Below are 17,802 nucleotides of genomic sequence, written 5' to 3' on the forward strand. Positions count from 1 at the left end.
TATCTTGGGTAGATTGAGAACGTTTTAATTTCCTTCTTTTTTTTGTATCACTAATTGGTTCCTAGTACAAGTTCTAAGTGATTTCGTTATGAAGGAAACTGTCATTCATTAAGTTGGTGTCATTCATATGTTGTTACAGTAAAGTGGTTTACTTATATGTTGTAATGCAATTGACTTCAAATTTGAACTCAAAATGAACGCTATTCTCATTATAAGTCATTATAGTAAATTAAGTAATTTTTTTTATAATGTTAAAAATGAAAAACTCACTTAAATATGTGTAAAAATATAATTGTTCAACATGACTTAAATTGGCAAGGAAAGTTTAATCACGGAGAGAATAGAATTCACAAATTCCAAATTCTTTGTAACACTATTCAAAGACTTTAAGTCGACTTAAGAGTCAAGATCCACAGATCCAAGACTCTTGTGCTTTCACATGTGAGCTATATATATATTTTTAAAAAAATGACATACATGTAACAATGTTTCAATTTTTATGCTGTGACCTCCTGACAAAAATATCTCAAGATATATCTTCAAGGAAACCTAATAACTTAGATTGCACTGTCTTTGGACTCTTTCCCTGGCATGTCTTTATGAACCATGATTTGACACTGCAGCCTCTGATCCAATATATCTGATTTTTACGATAAAAAAACCCAACAAGTATCATATTTGTGTCAAAATTTTTATTCATTTCTTAACATTTATTTTGTGTGTGTGTGTGTATATATATATATATATATATATATATATATATATATATATATATATATATATATATATATATATATATATATATATATATATATATATATATATATATATATATATATATATATATATATATATATATATATAACCTTATGTTCAAACAGAATATTTCTTTCTCTATACATGTACATAAACATAAACCTTTTTTACAGGGGAAAGGGGGTGTTACTGGTTCATTGGAACATTTTTTGCGGTAAGTACAAGTTACTATTTGTGAAAAGAACAAATAATCTGTGGGCATTTTTTGTGTGGATGAAACCTCATGGGTAACTGGTATTCACCAAATATTTCTGAACATTAGGAAGTGGCAGAGTTAAAGTATAGGACAGCCATACTCACAGATAAGTTGAGTACTGAAGTCATAGGAGGCAGTGATGAGACACAGGGAACTGCTGGAAATGTGAGAAAGAGGGCACACAATTTGTTCTTATTAAATTCATTCCTTAAACAATATCTATGAGCTTTTTTTTTCTTTCTCTCCCCTCTCTCAAAATTTTTTTTTTAATAAATCCATTCAACTGAGTCTCTCTCTCTCTCTCTCTCTCTCTCTCTCTCTCTCTCTCTCTCTCTCTCTCTTTTCAATCATACTATATTTCTGTTGCATGTATTATATATAACCTTCATAAAATTAGCTATGTGTCTTCATCAACATCCATAGAGTTTGAGCAATACAGGTAAAAGTTGTTTTTATTCAACAGATTATTCTTTTCATTTTTGTTTCCTTAAGTTTGCAGATATTTCCTTCACCAGGATAGGTGAACTCTTACCTGTGGTAGAGCCTTCTGTCTGCACAAGATTATCAGCTGTTAAACAGACCACACCCTTCAAAAGTACACATCAATTACTCCACCGGACAAAACTAACATGGCAATACAGCGCTCTCAATATCAAGAACCGGATTACATTTTCCTTAGTTAAGTCTTATTCACCTTAAAAACACTCTGTCCGAAGCAAATATGTTACTTGTAAAGTAAAATCACTACTGCACCTACTTATTGTTGAATAAAAACATAATATTTTTTTTCGTAAATTATAAATTGAAATTAATTATAAAATCAAGATATGTGTTCTGAATCAATTTCTTTTATTGACAGTATCAGGTAGAAAAAAAATCTTGCATCAGATATGGCTCCGAAGTTTTTCCGTCGGTAGGTTTGTCCGAGGAATTGGTCCAAATAAGGAATGAGTCCGGGTGGAGGGGAGGAGAACGGATAGACAGCCGGGCATCTGCATGTTTACAATAACGATGCATGCAGTTAATAACTTTCACACCATTTCCAGTAAAGTATAAATGTAATATGCAGTGCTTGTATAAGGGAAATTCCCATATTTGTTTATATTTTCAGTTGATGCTTTGATTGTTATCTAACCTGAAAGACAAAATCTGATATCAAAATAATTGAATTATGATATTTAAGATTGCAACCAAGTATTTTTAATGCATCTTTATCACATCAATTTAATGTATTTTCTCATCCCGCCTTCATAACAAGAGAGTTAAACATGAAACATGGATTATTCGTTAGTCATTTATGTTCAAGTTTTCAAAATTGGATCATAATTGATTATTCATGATTATTGAACAATTTTGACCTCCATGATCAGACTAATGAATTCATGTTTCTCTCATAAAAAGAAGATATAAATTTCGTTTTCAAACACAGCAACAGCTTTCAGTATACCTGTACATACACTTCATTTTTAAAGGGTGTTACTGGTTCATTGGAACATTAATTTTTGAGTAGGTACAAGTTACTATTTTTGATAGAGAAATATAACCTGTGAGGATGTAAGTAGCAATCAGAAAATCTATGACTATAACAAAACCTAACCAGTTCATTTTCCTCTTCATTCTGCCATTGGTAAACAGGACGGCAAACATTTCTCAATTTTTTATTAAATTAAACATATATTTTGATAAATCTGTTATTTCAGCGAAACATTGTAAATTAAACTGTTTTTAAGAACTTATTGTTATTTTATTCATTTGTCATTATCCCCATCATGTTTGTTTCTCTATGCACTCAAAACTATAGTGGCAAAACAGTTAAAATAATCATTAATTTTTCTTCACAATGTTTTCATATGAATAGGATATAGATGTATAGCTCAACAGAAGTGGAGGAAGTGTTTAAGCTATTTCACTCTATTATTTAAGCTATATGCCTTAAGTCGATCAATTCAGGCTGTTCAAAATAGGATTTATGTACATAAATATCACTGTTAAGTGTGTTTGTTTGTGTGTTAATCATTATTTGATCAAAACATTTTTATCTTGAAATTAAAACAGTTAAATTCAAAGACTACTCAATTATTAAGAATTATAATCCTTACAAAATGCGTCCTCATCTTGTAAATAATTATTATATATTTAATTATTTTTTTGTTTAATAAGTACAACGGCAACATTTGTTGCAATTTTTTGACCGAACACTTAGCAATTTCTAGGAGTAAAAACCACGGTAACGGCTTATAATGTTGTTTGTACGTCTCGCGGTTTTTTTTATCATATTTTCATTTTAACATTAATTTTACGAATCATGTGGTTAAGAGCGAGCGAAAATTGTACAGATATTATGCATGATTGATGAATCCAAAAATGACTTTATTTATCATGTTCAAATAAGATGGAATTTGTATACCAATCTTGTTTCGAGTTGAAAAGAATGTAATGTCTCGTTGATATCTCATTTTAATATGTTGGCGATTTGATTTTTTTGATTAAGCGAATTATTATTAATTTCGTTAAAATAAATTAATGTCTTCTCGTTATAAAGAGATATCATAGTCATTTTGAACAAAGGATTTAGGTAGAAAATATATTATGGATTAAATCTGTGCGTATTCTATCAAATATTATATGCGTTGCCATAAGTTTCCAAGGCGTTTTTCCTTTACATCTGTCCGCATTTTCTATGGTCAATGGTAAGAAAAACATTTGTTTACTGATGTCTCAGGGCTTAGCAAAAAAAGAAAGCGCGATTGCTTTGAATACGCTTTAGTACTATCATAAATGGCAAAATGATTTAGCAATAATATTATTATATCAAAGATTTCTTCTAATACATTTCTACAAAATGTATCCCATCTCATCTCATCCCATCTGAAGTTTGTCTAACTTCAGGTAAAATGAATTGATTTAAGGTAAAAGCCATCGACTTCAATTAACTAGATAACATCGTTTTGAACCTTCTTTGTACTGTCATTCAACAATGTATTGCCGTATATTTTAATTGTATTTTTTACCTCATACATTACATTGTTTTCTGTTATATTATGTTTCATAACTTAACATTACATGTTCATGTATATGAAAAAAAAAAACACATTCACGTGTGCAATACATGTAACACTGTACTATTTACAATAAGTTATGTATTGCGAAATATTATTAAAACACAGTTGGACTTACAGAACGACTTTACCAGACATCCAGTAGAAAAATTGCAATCTTCTTTTGAACAGTTACACACCAATTTGCATTTCCATCCATAACTTGGATAGACACATTGCCTGTTGCAATTAAGGCCTGTGTATCCAATATTACACTCTGAAACAAAAGTATTCCTCTTTTGTTATAAAAACGAGGATTTTTCATATTTGATTTCAAAATCTGCTGATAGTTTGGAATCTGTATTATGTGGAATATATGAAAAATCATGGAAAGGAACTTGAATAAAAAAGCGTGTAATTTGAACTGTAAACATAAACTACATTGTATTTTGTTTACAAGTGAACCACATTGTCTAAAAATAACAAAGCGTGGGACAAGTTACATCTATCTGATTTAAAACAGGTCAATTAATTAAAATAACCCATTGACAACCTGTACAGTTCCCTGTTTCTCTATTCCGTTCGTAACCAGGACAACAACCACCCAAATATCTACAAAAATAAGTTCTGTTTCTTTTTTATACAGTAAAAAAAATTTACTTTCTTTTATCAAATCGATGCACTTGATTTGAAATCTTCAACTACGTTTAGTTTTTCTTTTCATTTCTGTTATTATCACAAACATGTACAATGCACTTGCTTTACAAGTGGATTATAATTAATCAAAATTATAACTGTTTATTTTTTTAACCTCACCTGATACAGTTTTCATCTGAATAGGAAACAGAAGTGATAAATGTATATCCTAGAAGAATAAGAGCATATGTCAACATCATTTTCTTCTATCGTCTATTTCATAATGATTTCTGAAACCTACACTGCCCTTGCTATCTAAAGTAGATTGAGGAAGTTTTAATTTTTTTTCTTTTTTGTGTATCACTAATGTGTTCCTAGTACAAGTTCGAAGTGATTATGTTATGTAAGAAACTGTCATTTATTAAGTTGGTGTCATTCGTATGTTGTTACAGTAAAGTGGTTGACGTATATGTTGTAATGCAATTGACTTCAAATTTGAACTCAGAAGGAACGTTATTCTCTTATTAATTAAAGTAATTATAGTAAATAAAGTACTTTTTTCAGAATGTTAATAATTAAAAACTCACCTTAAATATATGTAAAAATATAATTGTACAACATGACTTAAATTGACAAGGAAAAGTTCAATTATGGACAGACTAAAATTCACAAATTCCAAATTCTTTTTAACGCTCTTCATAGACTTTAAGTCGACTTAAGAGTCAAGTTCCACAGATCCAATACTCTTGTGCTTTATTATGTGAGCTATATATATTTAAACAAAAATAGCATACATGTATCAATGTTTTAATTTTAATGTTTTGACCTCCTGACAAAAGCTTCTCAAGATGTATCTTGAATGAAGCCTTATAACTTAGATTGCAATGGCTTCGGACTCCTTCCCTAGCATGTCTTTATCAACATGATGTGAAATTGCAGCCACTGATCCAACACATCTGTTTTTACGATAAAAAATCAGCAAATACCAATCAAATATCAATTTTTTTTATCAATACTTTAACATTATTTATGTGTATATATATATATATATATATATATATATATATATATATATATATATATATATATATATATATATATATATATATATATATATATATATAATTCAAAACAAGAATCAATGGTACAATAAAAGTAGAGTTCAGGTCACATCTGGTTTGCTTTTTCCGGCGTTAATGATGAGGGGAGGGTCAAATAAGCTGGGCGTACTGTCCTATTGGATACCAGCAACATAGATTCTTTGTTGGTTATGTAGGCTTATGTGTTAAGTAATGGAATATAATTACTGGACAATTTTGACCTCCCCAATCAATTCATCAGACTGGAAAAATTCATAATTCTCTCATGGAAAGGATATTTAAACATTATGTTCAAACACATAAATTTTCTTTCTATAAACATGTACATAAACTTAATTTTTTACAGGGCAAAGGGGGTGTTACTGGTTCATTGGAACATTTTTTTACGGTAGGTACAAGTTACTATTTGTGAAAAGAACAAAAAACCTGTGGGCATTTTAAAAAACAGTTTTTTGTGAGGATGAAAGCTCATGGGTAACTGGTATTCACCAAATACTTCATTACCACAATCATATTGATTATCATATGCACTCAAATCTATGGTGGCAAAACAGTTATCGAAATCAATATATTTACTTCACAATGTTTTCATATGAATAGGATAAACATGTATAGCTCAACAGAAGTGGGAGAAGTGTTTTTCACTATTTCGCTAAATGCTATGCGTATATGTATAAAAAGAAAATGCACATTTAGGAATACGCTAATTCCAATATACGCCAACTTGTTCAAAAACTAATTACCGCCAAATATTGTACACGCCAATTACAATACGTTTACAGTATTTCACTCTATCATTCAGGCTATATACCTTAAATCAATTCAGGCTGTTCCTGCAATCAAAATAGGATTCTCGTACATAAATAGCACTGTTAAGTGTGCTTGTTTGTGTGTTAATCAATATTTGATTAAAACACTTTTAATCTTGAAATTAAAACAGTTCAATTCATATTCTCATTTTAACATTAATTTTACGAGTGATATGATTAAGAGCGAGCGAAAAGTGCACAAATATTATGCATGGTTTATGATTCCAAAAATAAATCTATTAATCATGTTCAGATAAGATGGATTTTTATACCAATATCTTGTTTCGAATTGAAACGAATGCAATATCTCGATGATATCTCATAATAATCTGTAGACGATTTGATTATTTTGTTTTAGCAAATTGTGATTTCGTTAAAAGGAATTTCTGTGTTCTCATTGTAAAGAAATAGCATATTCATTTTGAGCAAACGGTTTACGTTGAAAATATGATATGGATTGAATCTGTGCGTATTCTATCAAATATTATATGTGTTGCCATAAGTTTCCAAGGCCTTTCCCCTTTCATCTGTTCGCAATTTCTGTGGTCAATGGCGAGAAAAACATTTGTTTCTTTGTGTCTCAGGGCTTAGCAATTAAAAGCGCACTTGCTATAAATACGCTTCACTACTAAATGGCAATGACAAAATGATTAGGCAATAATATATTAATTATATTAAAGATTTCTTACAATACATTTCTACAAAATTTATCCCATCTCCATACAGGTGACGAAGTGCGTTTAACCAAAATGTTTGAATTCATTAACTTCAGTTCACTAGATAACGTCGTTTTGAACTGTCTTCGTAATGTGTATACTCTGAATGAATTGCCGTGTCCTTTAATTGTACTGTCTACCTCCTATACATTAAATTGTTTTGTTTTATTTTTTTAAATTTCATAACTTTATAATTATGTATGTGTTGAAATAATACATCCATGTGTGCAATACATGTAACATTGTACTGTTGATAAACAGTTACAATGTATTGCGAATATAACTAAAACACTGTTTGACTTACAAAACGACTTTACCAGACATCCTGTAGAAAAATTGCAATTTTCTTTTGAACAGTTACATTCCAATGTGCATTTCCATCCATAACTTGGATAGACACACTGCCTGCTGCAATTAACACCTGAGTATCCACTTTTACACTCTGAAACAAAAGCACCCCTCTTTTGTTATATTTCATATTTGAAGAAACAATAGCCTAAAAACGAGGTATTTTTAAAATTTCATTTCAAAATCTGATGATGATTTGGAATCTGTATATATATATGGAATATATGAAAAATCATGGAAAGTAACTTGCATAAAAATGCTTGTAATTTGAATTGTTAACGTAAAATATAACGTTTTCAAGTAAAACACATTGTCTAATATCAAAGAGTGGAACAAGCTACATTTATTTGATTTAAAACAGGTCAATTAATTGTAATCAACCCCATTATAGCAACCTGTACAGTTCCCTGTTTCTCTATTCAGTTCGTAACCAGGACAACAACCACTCTCGTATCTACAAAAATGATGTCTGTTTTAAGCAGTAAAAAAATAGTTTTATCTTTTATCAAATCGATGCATTGGATTTGAAATGTTCAACTACGCATTTTCTCTTCATTTCTGTAATTATCCCAAACATGTACAATGCAACTGCTTTATAAGTGAATTATAACTAATCAAAATTATAACTGTTTATTTGTTTTAACCTTATCTGTAACAGATTTCATCTGAATAGGAAACAGAAGTGATAAATGTATATCCCAAAAGTATTAGAGCATATGTCAACATCATTTTCCTCTATTCTCTATTTCATTATGAGACACAGACTGCTATTGCTATCTTGGGTAGATTGAGAATTTTTTAATTTCCTTCTTTTTGTGTATCACTAATTGGTTCCTAGTACAAGTTCTAAGTGATTTCGATTTCGTTATGAAGGAAACTGTCATTCATGAAGTTGGTGTCATTCATATGTTGTTACAGTAAAGTGGTTTACTTATATGTTGTAATGCAATTGACTTCAAATTTGAACTCAAAATGAACGCTATTCTCATTATAAGTCATTATAGTAAATAAAGTAATTTTGTTTAATGTTAATAATGAAAACTCACCTTAAATAAATGTAAAAATATATTTGTTCAACATGACTTAAATTGGCAAGGAAAGTTTAATTATGGAGAGAATAGGATTCACAATTTCCAAATTCTTTGTAACACTATTCAAAGACTTTAAGTCGATCTTAGAGTCAAGATCCACAGACTCTTGTGCTTTCACATGTGAGCTATATATATTTAAACAAAAATGACATACATGTAACAATGTTCCAATTTTTATGTTGTGACCTCCTGACAAAAATAAGAGTCAATGGTACAATAAAAGTAGAGGTCATGTCACATCTGGTTTGCTTTTGTTCGGCGTTGATGATGAGGGGAGGGTGACCTCCATTGATGTTGGCGTACTGTCCACAGCCGACAGAGTATTGGATACCTGCAACATAGATTATCTGTTGGTCATGTATGCTTGTGTTAAGTAATGGATAATAATTACTTGAATATTTTAACCTCCACACTCAATTCATCGGACGCGAACAATTCATAATTCTCTCATGGAAAGGATATTTGAACCTTATGTTCAAACACAGAATATTTCTTTCTCTATAGATGTACATAAACTTAATTTTTTACAGGAGGAAGGGGGTGTTACTGGTTTTTTTGGAACATTTTTTGCGGTAGATACAAGTTACTATTTGTCAAAAGAACAAATAATCTGTGGGCATTTTTTGTGAGGATGAAAGCTCATGGGTAACTGGTATTCACCAAATATTTCTGAACATTAGGAAGTGGCAGAGTTAAAGTATTGGACAGCCATACTTACAGATGAGTTGAGTACTGAAGTCATGGGAGGCAGTGATGAGACACAGGGAACTGCTGGAACTGTGAGAAAGAGGGCACAACAATGTTCTTATTAAATTCATTCCTTAAACAATATCTATGAGTTTCTCTCTTTTTCTTTCTCTCCCCTCTCTCAAAATTTAAATGTTTTCTTCATAAATTCATTCATATCTCTCTCTCTCTCTCTCTCTCTCTCTCTCTCTCAATCATACTATATTACTGTTGCATGTATAATCTTCATAAAATAAGCAATGTGTCTTCATCAATATCCATAGAGTTTGAGCAATAGAGGTAAAAGTTGTTTTATGCCACAGATTATTCTTTTCATTTTCTTTTGAAAATGTTTCCTTTGCATGCATTTCCTTTACCTGGATAGGTGAAATCTTACCTGTGGTAGAGCCTCCTGTCTGCACGAGATTATCAGCTGTTAAACAGGCCACATTCTACAGAAGAACACAGCAAATACTCCACCGTACAAAACTAACATGGCAATATCAAGAACCGGATTACATTTTCCTTAGTTAAGTCTTATTCACCTTAAAAACACTTTGTCCGAAGTATAAATGTTACTTGTAAAGTAAAATCACTACTGCACCTACTTATTGTTCAATAAAAACATAGTTACTTTTCGTAAATTTTTAATTGAAACCAATTCTAAAATCTGAATCAATTTTTTTTTAATTGAACAGTATTAGGTGGGGGAAAAATAGCACTCCATATATCTATTAAATCTTAACACAGAGAGTGAAAATATATTTTTTATTCTTGCATCAGATATGGCTCCGAGGTCTTTCCGTCGGTGGATTTGTCCGAGGAATTAGTCCGAATGAGAAATGAGTCCGGGCAGAGGGCTAGAGAACGGAGTAGACAACCGGTCATTGACCGCCAGTAAGTGGACCCGCCCGCGTGGCCAGCGACTTGATGTGACCCCCCCCCCCCTCCCAGTCGTTGGCTCTCCGATTTCAGCTGATGCAGACAATGAAGCAAGGAGGCACCTGAAGAAAGTAAAAAAAAATAAAGGAATTATTTTTAAAAATTTTCACGAACTGGCCTTTAATCTACCGGTATTTGAGCGATACTATCATCAGAAGAAAAACATTCCAATGTGAAATTGTTTTTTAACTATTCTTAAAGTCATATTTGTAATATCCATCTGAATATCTTATTGAAAATAATGTTTGCAATAACGATTCATGCAGTTAATTTCTAGCAAAGTATAAACGTAATATGCTGTACTTGTTTAAGGAAAATTCCCATAATTTGTCATATTTAAAGTTGATGCTTTGAATGTTAGCTAATCTGAAAGACAGAATCTGATATCAAAATAACTGAATTATATTATTTAAAATTGCAATCAAGTATTTTTAATGCATTTTTACCACATCATGTTAATGTATTTCCTCTTCCTGTCTTCATAGCACGAGGGATAAACATGGATTATTTGTTAGTCATTTATGCTTAAGTGTTGCAAATTGGATCATAATTGATTATTCATGTTTATTGAACAATTTTGACCGCCATAATCAATTCATCAGTCTAAACAATTCATATTTTTCTCATAAAAGGAAGAATTGAACATTGTTTTCAAACACAGCAACATATTTTTCAGTATACCTGTACATATACTTCATTTTTAAAGGCAATTACTGGTTCATTGGAACAATAATTTTTGGGTAGGTACAAGGTACTATTTGTGATAGAGAAATATAACCTGTGCATTTTCCTGTTCATTCTTCTATTTGTAAACAGGACCGCAACATTTTTTTTCCCACTTTTGATTAAATTAAACACACATTTATACTTTTTTGTATTTTAGCGGAACATAGTTAATTAAACTGTTAAAAAACTATTTTTAATTTTATTCATGTCTTATTACCACAATCATATTGATTATTATATGCACTCAAAACTATGGTGGCAAAACAGTTATCGAAATCATTATATTTACTTCACAATGTTTTCATATGAATAGGATAAACATGTATAGCTCAACAGAAGTGGGGGAAGTGTTTAAACTATTTCACTCTATCATTTAGGCTATATGCCTTAAATCAATTCAGGCTGTTCCTGCAATCAAAATGGGACTCTCGTACATAAATATCACTGTTAAGTGTGTTTGTTTGTGTGTTAATCATTATTAGATTAAAACACTTTTTATCTGTTATTAAAACAGTGAAATTCAAAGACTACTCAGTTAAAAAGAATTACAATCCTTACCAAATACGTCATCTTGTAAATGATTCTCGCATATTTAATCATTTCCTTTGTTTTATAAGTACAAAGGCAACATTTATTGCTATTTTTTGACCGAACACTTAGCTATTTCTAGGGGTAAAACCACGGTAGTGGCTTATAATGTTGTTTGTACGTCTCGCATTTTTTTAAATCATATTTTCATTTTAACATTAATTTTACGAATGATGTGGTTAAGAGCGAGCAAAAATTGTATAGATATTATGCATGATTGATGAATCCAAAAATGACTTTATTTATCATGTTCAAATAAGATGGAACTTTTATACCAATCTTGTTTCGAATTGAAACGAATGCAATGACTCGTTGATATCTTATATTAATCTGTAGACGATTTGATTATTTTGTTTTAGAGAATTATAATTTCGTTTAAAATGAATTTATGTCTTCTCCTTATAAAGAGATATCATAGTCATTTTGAGCAAAGGGTTTAAGTTGAAAATATATTATGTATGTGCGTATTCTATCAAATATAATATGCGTTGCCATAAGTTTCCAAGGCGTTTTCCCCTTTCATCTGTTCGCATTTTCTGTGGTCAATGGCGAGAAAAACATTTGTTTCTTTATGTCTCAGGGCTTAGCAATAAAAAGCGCACTTGCTATAAATACGCTTTAGTACTAAACGGCAATGGCAAAATGATTAGCCAATAATATAATTATATTAAAGATTTCTACAAAATTTATCCCATCTCCATACAGGTGACGAAGTGCGTTTAACGAAAAGAAAATGAACTGATTTATGTTTGAATTCATTGACTTCAGTTCACCAAATAAGGTCGTTTTGAACTGTCTTCGTAATGTGAATACTCTGAATTTATTGCCGTATCCTTTAACTGTATTGTTTACCTCCTATGCATTAAATTGTTTTATTTTTTAAATTTCATAACTTTATAATTATGTTCATGTATATGTTGAAAAAACACATCCACGTGTGCAATGCATGTAACATTGTACTGTTGATAAACAGTTACAATATATTGCGAATATAATTAAAACAATGTTGGACTTACAGAGCGACTTTACCAGACATCCAGAAGAAAAGTTACAATATTCTTTTGAACAGATACATTCCAATGTGCATTTCCATCCATAACTTGGATAGACACATTGCCTGCTGCAATCAGGGCCTGAGTATCCAATGTTACACTCTGAAACAAAAGCATTGCTCTTTAATAATAGCATTGCTCCTTATCATAACAGCATAAAATCTGCTGATGATTTAGAAACTGTATGAATTAGGAAATATGAAAACATATGGAATATACGAAAAATCATGGAAAGTAATTTTTAATGAAGATAGGTGTAAAAATGTTGCATTTAGAAGTTATACGCAATGTCTAAAAATTTAGATCATGGGACAAACTAGTTTTATTTAATTTCAAACAGATTAATTAATTGTAATAAACCCATTGATAACCTGTACAGTTTCCTAGATCATTATTCCATTCGTAACCAGCACAACAACCGCCTTCATGTCTGAAAAAGGAAAAGAACATTAAAAAAAAGTTTTATTCTTTTTTTTATTGAATCGATGCATTTGCATTGTTTAGCTATGGGTTTTTTTCTTATTTTCTGTTATTATAAAACAATACAATTTCTTCACGAGCGAATTTAAACTAATCAAAATAAATACCGTTTCTTTTTTCAACCTTACCTTGAACAAGTTTTATCTAAATTCGAAACAGATGTGATTAATGTATATGCCAGAAGAATTAAAGCAGATGTTGACACCATTTTGTTCTATTTCAATATGATTTAAAGATCTAGACTGCTCTTGCTATGTAAAAAAGATTGAGGAAGTTTTAATTCGGTTTTTATTAAATCACTAATTGGTTCCTAGTGGAAGTTCCAAATGTATTTTGTTATGAAGGAAACTGTCATCCATTGAGTTGTTGTCATTCGTGTATTATAGTAAAGTGGTTGACTTATTTGTTGTAATGCAATTGACTTCAGATTTGTTTGGAATGTTATTCTCTTTATGAATAATTGTAAGAAATAAAGTTTTTTTTCAGAATGTTGAAAATGAAAAACTCACCAAACACATATGTTAAAATATAATTGTACTGCATGAATTAAATTTAAATGGAAAAGTTGCACTTTATGCACTATGTTGAATTAAATATATATATGTATACACATAACTAATGTTAAAGTATTAATAATTTTTTAACAAAATTATGGTATTTGCTGATTTTTTTTATCGTAAAAATCAGATATGTTGGATTTGTGGCTGCAATTTCAAATCCTGGTTCATAAAGACATGCCAAGGAAGTTGTAAGGTTTTCTTCAAGATAAGACTTGTAAATATTTTGTCAGGAGGTCACAGCATGAAAAATGAAACATTATGTAAATAGTGCCTGTTTGGGAGGGTAAAAATTGAAATTGACACCCCGAGGAAACCAATGTCAACTGACTGGACAAGATAACGTTCCTGCTTTTATATAGGAATATGGTGAATTCTATGGCGAACCGTTCGCACATACTTTACGCCAATGTAACAATATGTTGTGTTACCCGTTGCCAAGTTTGTTACCAACGATGAGAGTAATAACACGGATTGCAGATGTCATATATATTATCTGTTGGTCATGTATGCTTGTGTTAAGTAATGGATAATAATTACTTGACAATTTTAACCTCCACAATCAATTCATCGGACGCGAACAATTCATAATTCTCTCATGTAAAGGATTTTTGAACCTTATGTTTAAAGACAGAAACTTTCTTTCTCTATACATGTACATAAACTTCATTTTTTACAGGGGAAAGGGGGTGTTTCTGGTTTATTTTAACATTTTTTGTGGTTGGTACAAGTTACTATTTGTCAAAAGAACAAATAACCTGTGGGCATTTTAAAAAACAACCAGTTTTTTTGTGAGGATGAAAGCTCATGGGTAACTGGTATTCACCAAATATTTCTGACATTAGGAAGTGGCAGAGTTGAAGTATTGGACAGTCATACTTACAGATGAGTTGAGTACTGAAGTCATGGGAGGCAGCGATGAGACCCAGGTTACTGCTGGAACTGTGAGAAAGAGGACACAAGATATTTTTCTTATTAAATTCATTACTTACAACAGTATCTTTGAGTTTCTCTCTTTTTCTTTCTCTCCCTCTCTCAAAAATATTTTTCTTAATAAATTCATTCAACTGAGTCTCTCTCTCTCTCTCTCTCTCTCTCTCTCTCTCTCTCTCATCCTACATTACTGTTGAATGTATGATATAGAACCTTGATAAAATTAGCAGTGTGTCTTCATTAATATCCATAGAGTCTGAGCAATAAAGATACAAGGTGTTTTTTTAATGCAACAGATTATTCTTTTCATTTTCATTAAAAAATGTTTCCTTTGCAGGCATTCCCTTTACCTGGTTAGGTGAAATTTTACCTGTGGTAGAGTCTCCTGTTTGCACAAGATTATCAACTGTTAAACAGGCCACATCCTACAGAAGAACACATTGAATACTCTACCGGACAAAACTGACATTGCAATATACAAACCTCTCAATATAAAGAACCGCATTACATTTTCCTTAATTAAGTCTTATTCACCTTAAAACACTTTGTCCTAAGTAAAAATGTTACTTGTAAAATAAAATCACTACTGCACCTACTTATTGTTCAATAAAAACATAATTACTTTTCGTAAAATTTTAATTGAAACCAATTCTTAAATCTGAATCAATTTTTTTTAATTGAGCAGTATCAGGTGGGGAAAATACATTTTTTTCTTGCATCAGATATGACTCCAAGGTCTTTCCATCGGTGGGTTTGTCCAGTCCATCCAGTCGTTGGTTCTCCGATTTTAGCTGATGCAGACAATGAAGCAAGGAGGCAACTGAAGAAATTTTAAAAATTACAGGAATTACTTTAAAAAAATTTCATGAACTGACCTTTAATCTACCGGTATTAGAGCGATACTATCATCAGAAGAAATTGTTTTTTTTTAGCTATTCTTAAAGTTACATTTGTAATAAACATCTGAATATCTCATTGAAAAATATGTCTGCAATAACGATGCATGCAGTTAATAACTTTCACATCATCTCCAGTAAAGTATGAACGTAATATGCAGTACTTGTATAAGGAAAATTCCCATATTTGTTCATATTTTAAGTTGATGCTTTGAATGTTAGCTAATCTGAAAGACAGAATCTGATATCAAAATAACTGAATTATAATATTTAAAATTGCAATTATTTTAATGCATCTTTACCACCTCATGTTAATGTATTTCCTCTTCCTGCATTCATAACAAGAGAGATAAACATGAAACATGGATTATGTGTTAGTCATTTATGCTTAAGTGTTAAATTGGATCATAATTGATTATTCATGTTTATTGAACAATTTTGACCTCCATAATCAATTCATCAGACTAAACAATTCATATATATTTCTCTCATCAAAATTTGATTTGAAAAAGATTTGAACCTTGTTTTCAAACACAGCAACATATTTTTTCAGTATACCTGTACATACACTTTATTTTTAAAGGCAGTTACTGGTTCATTGGAACAATAATTTTTGGGTAGGTACAAGTTACTATTTGTGAAATAGAAATATAACCCATTAGGATGTAAATAGTAATCACAAATTAAATGACTATAACAAAACCTAACCTGTGCATTTTCCTGTTCATTTTCCCATCGGTAAACAGGACAGCAAACTTTTTTTTCAACTTTTGATTAGATTAAACACACATTGATACTTTTTTGTATTTTAGCGGAACATAGTTAATTAAACTGTTAAAGAACTATTTTTTCTTTTATTCATTTCTTATTACCACAATCATATTAATTATTATATGCACTCAAAACTATGGTGACAAAGCAGTTATCGAAATCATTAAATTTACTTCAAAATGTTTTCATATGAATACGATAAACATGTATAGCTCAACAGAAGTGGGGGAAGTATTTAAACTAGTTCACTCTATCATTTAGGTTATATACCTTAAATCAATTCAGGCTGTTCCTGCAATCAAAATAGGACTCTTGTACATAAATAGCACTGTTAAGTGTGTTTGTTTGTGTGTTAATCATTATTTGATAAAAACACTTTTTATCTTGAAATTAAAACAGTTAAATTCAAAGACTATCCAGTGATTAAGAATTACAATCCTTACCAAATGCGTCATATTGTAAATGATTCTCGCATATTTAATTATTTCTTTGTTTTTAAGTACAACGGCAACATTTATTGCTATTTGTTTTACTGAACACTTAGCAATTTCTAGGAATAAAAACCACCGTAACGGATTCTCATGTTGTTTGTACGTCTCGTGTTTTGGTTATTTTTTTCATATTCTTATTTTAACATTAATTTTACGAGTGATATGGTTAAGAGCGAGCAAAAAGTGTTGCATGGTTTATGAATCCAAAAATGACTTTATTTATTATGTTCAGATAAGATGGAATTCTTATACCAATCTTGTTTCGAATTGAAACGAATGCAATATCTCGTTGATATCTCATATTAATCTGTAGGCGATTTGATTATTTTGTTTTAGCGAATTGTGTTTTCGTTAGAAGGAATTTATGACTTCTCATTGTAAAGAAATAGCGTAGTCATTTTGAGCAAAGGGTTTAATTTAAAAATATATGATCGATTGAATCTGTGCATATTCTATCAAATATTATATGTGATGCCATAAGTTTCCAAGGCGTTTTTCCCTTTCATCTGTTCGCATTTTCTATGGTCAATGGCAAGAAAAACATTTGTTTCTTTATGTCTCAGGGCTTAGCAATAAAAGCGCACATGCTATAAATACGATTTAGTACTAAATGGCAATGACAAAATGATTAGGCAATAATATAATTATATTAAAGATTTCTACAAAACGTATCCCATGTTCATACAGGTGACAAAGTGCGTTTAACAAAAATGAATTTATGTTTGAATTCATTGACTTCAGTTCACTAGATAACGTCGTTTTGAACTGTCTTTGTAATGTGTATACTATGAATGTATTGCCGTATCCTTAAATTGTATTGTTTACCTCCTATGCATTAAATTGTTTTGTTTATTTTTTAAAATTTCATAACTTTATAATTATGTTCATGT

The 17,802-nt window shown here is 30.4% G+C and overlaps 1 long non-coding RNA gene across 1 annotated transcript; it reads right to left on the minus strand.

The window, feature by feature from the left end:
* Positions 1–8,955: 8,955 nt before the first annotated feature.
* On the minus strand, positions 8,956–9,944 carry LOC128163502 (uncharacterized). Its single transcript, XR_008240814.1, has 3 exons — positions 9,874–9,944; positions 9,469–9,527; positions 8,956–9,081 (listed from the first exon to the last, which is right to left on the minus strand). It is a non-coding gene; the product is annotated as an uncharacterized LOC128163502 (long non-coding RNA).
* Positions 9,945–17,802: the final 7,858 nt, after the last annotated feature.

Source organism: Crassostrea angulata, chromosome 9 (genome assembly GCF_025612915.1).
Source record: "Crassostrea angulata isolate pt1a10 chromosome 9, ASM2561291v2, whole genome shotgun sequence".
NCBI lineage: Eukaryota > Metazoa > Mollusca > Bivalvia > Ostreida > Ostreidae > Magallana > Magallana angulata.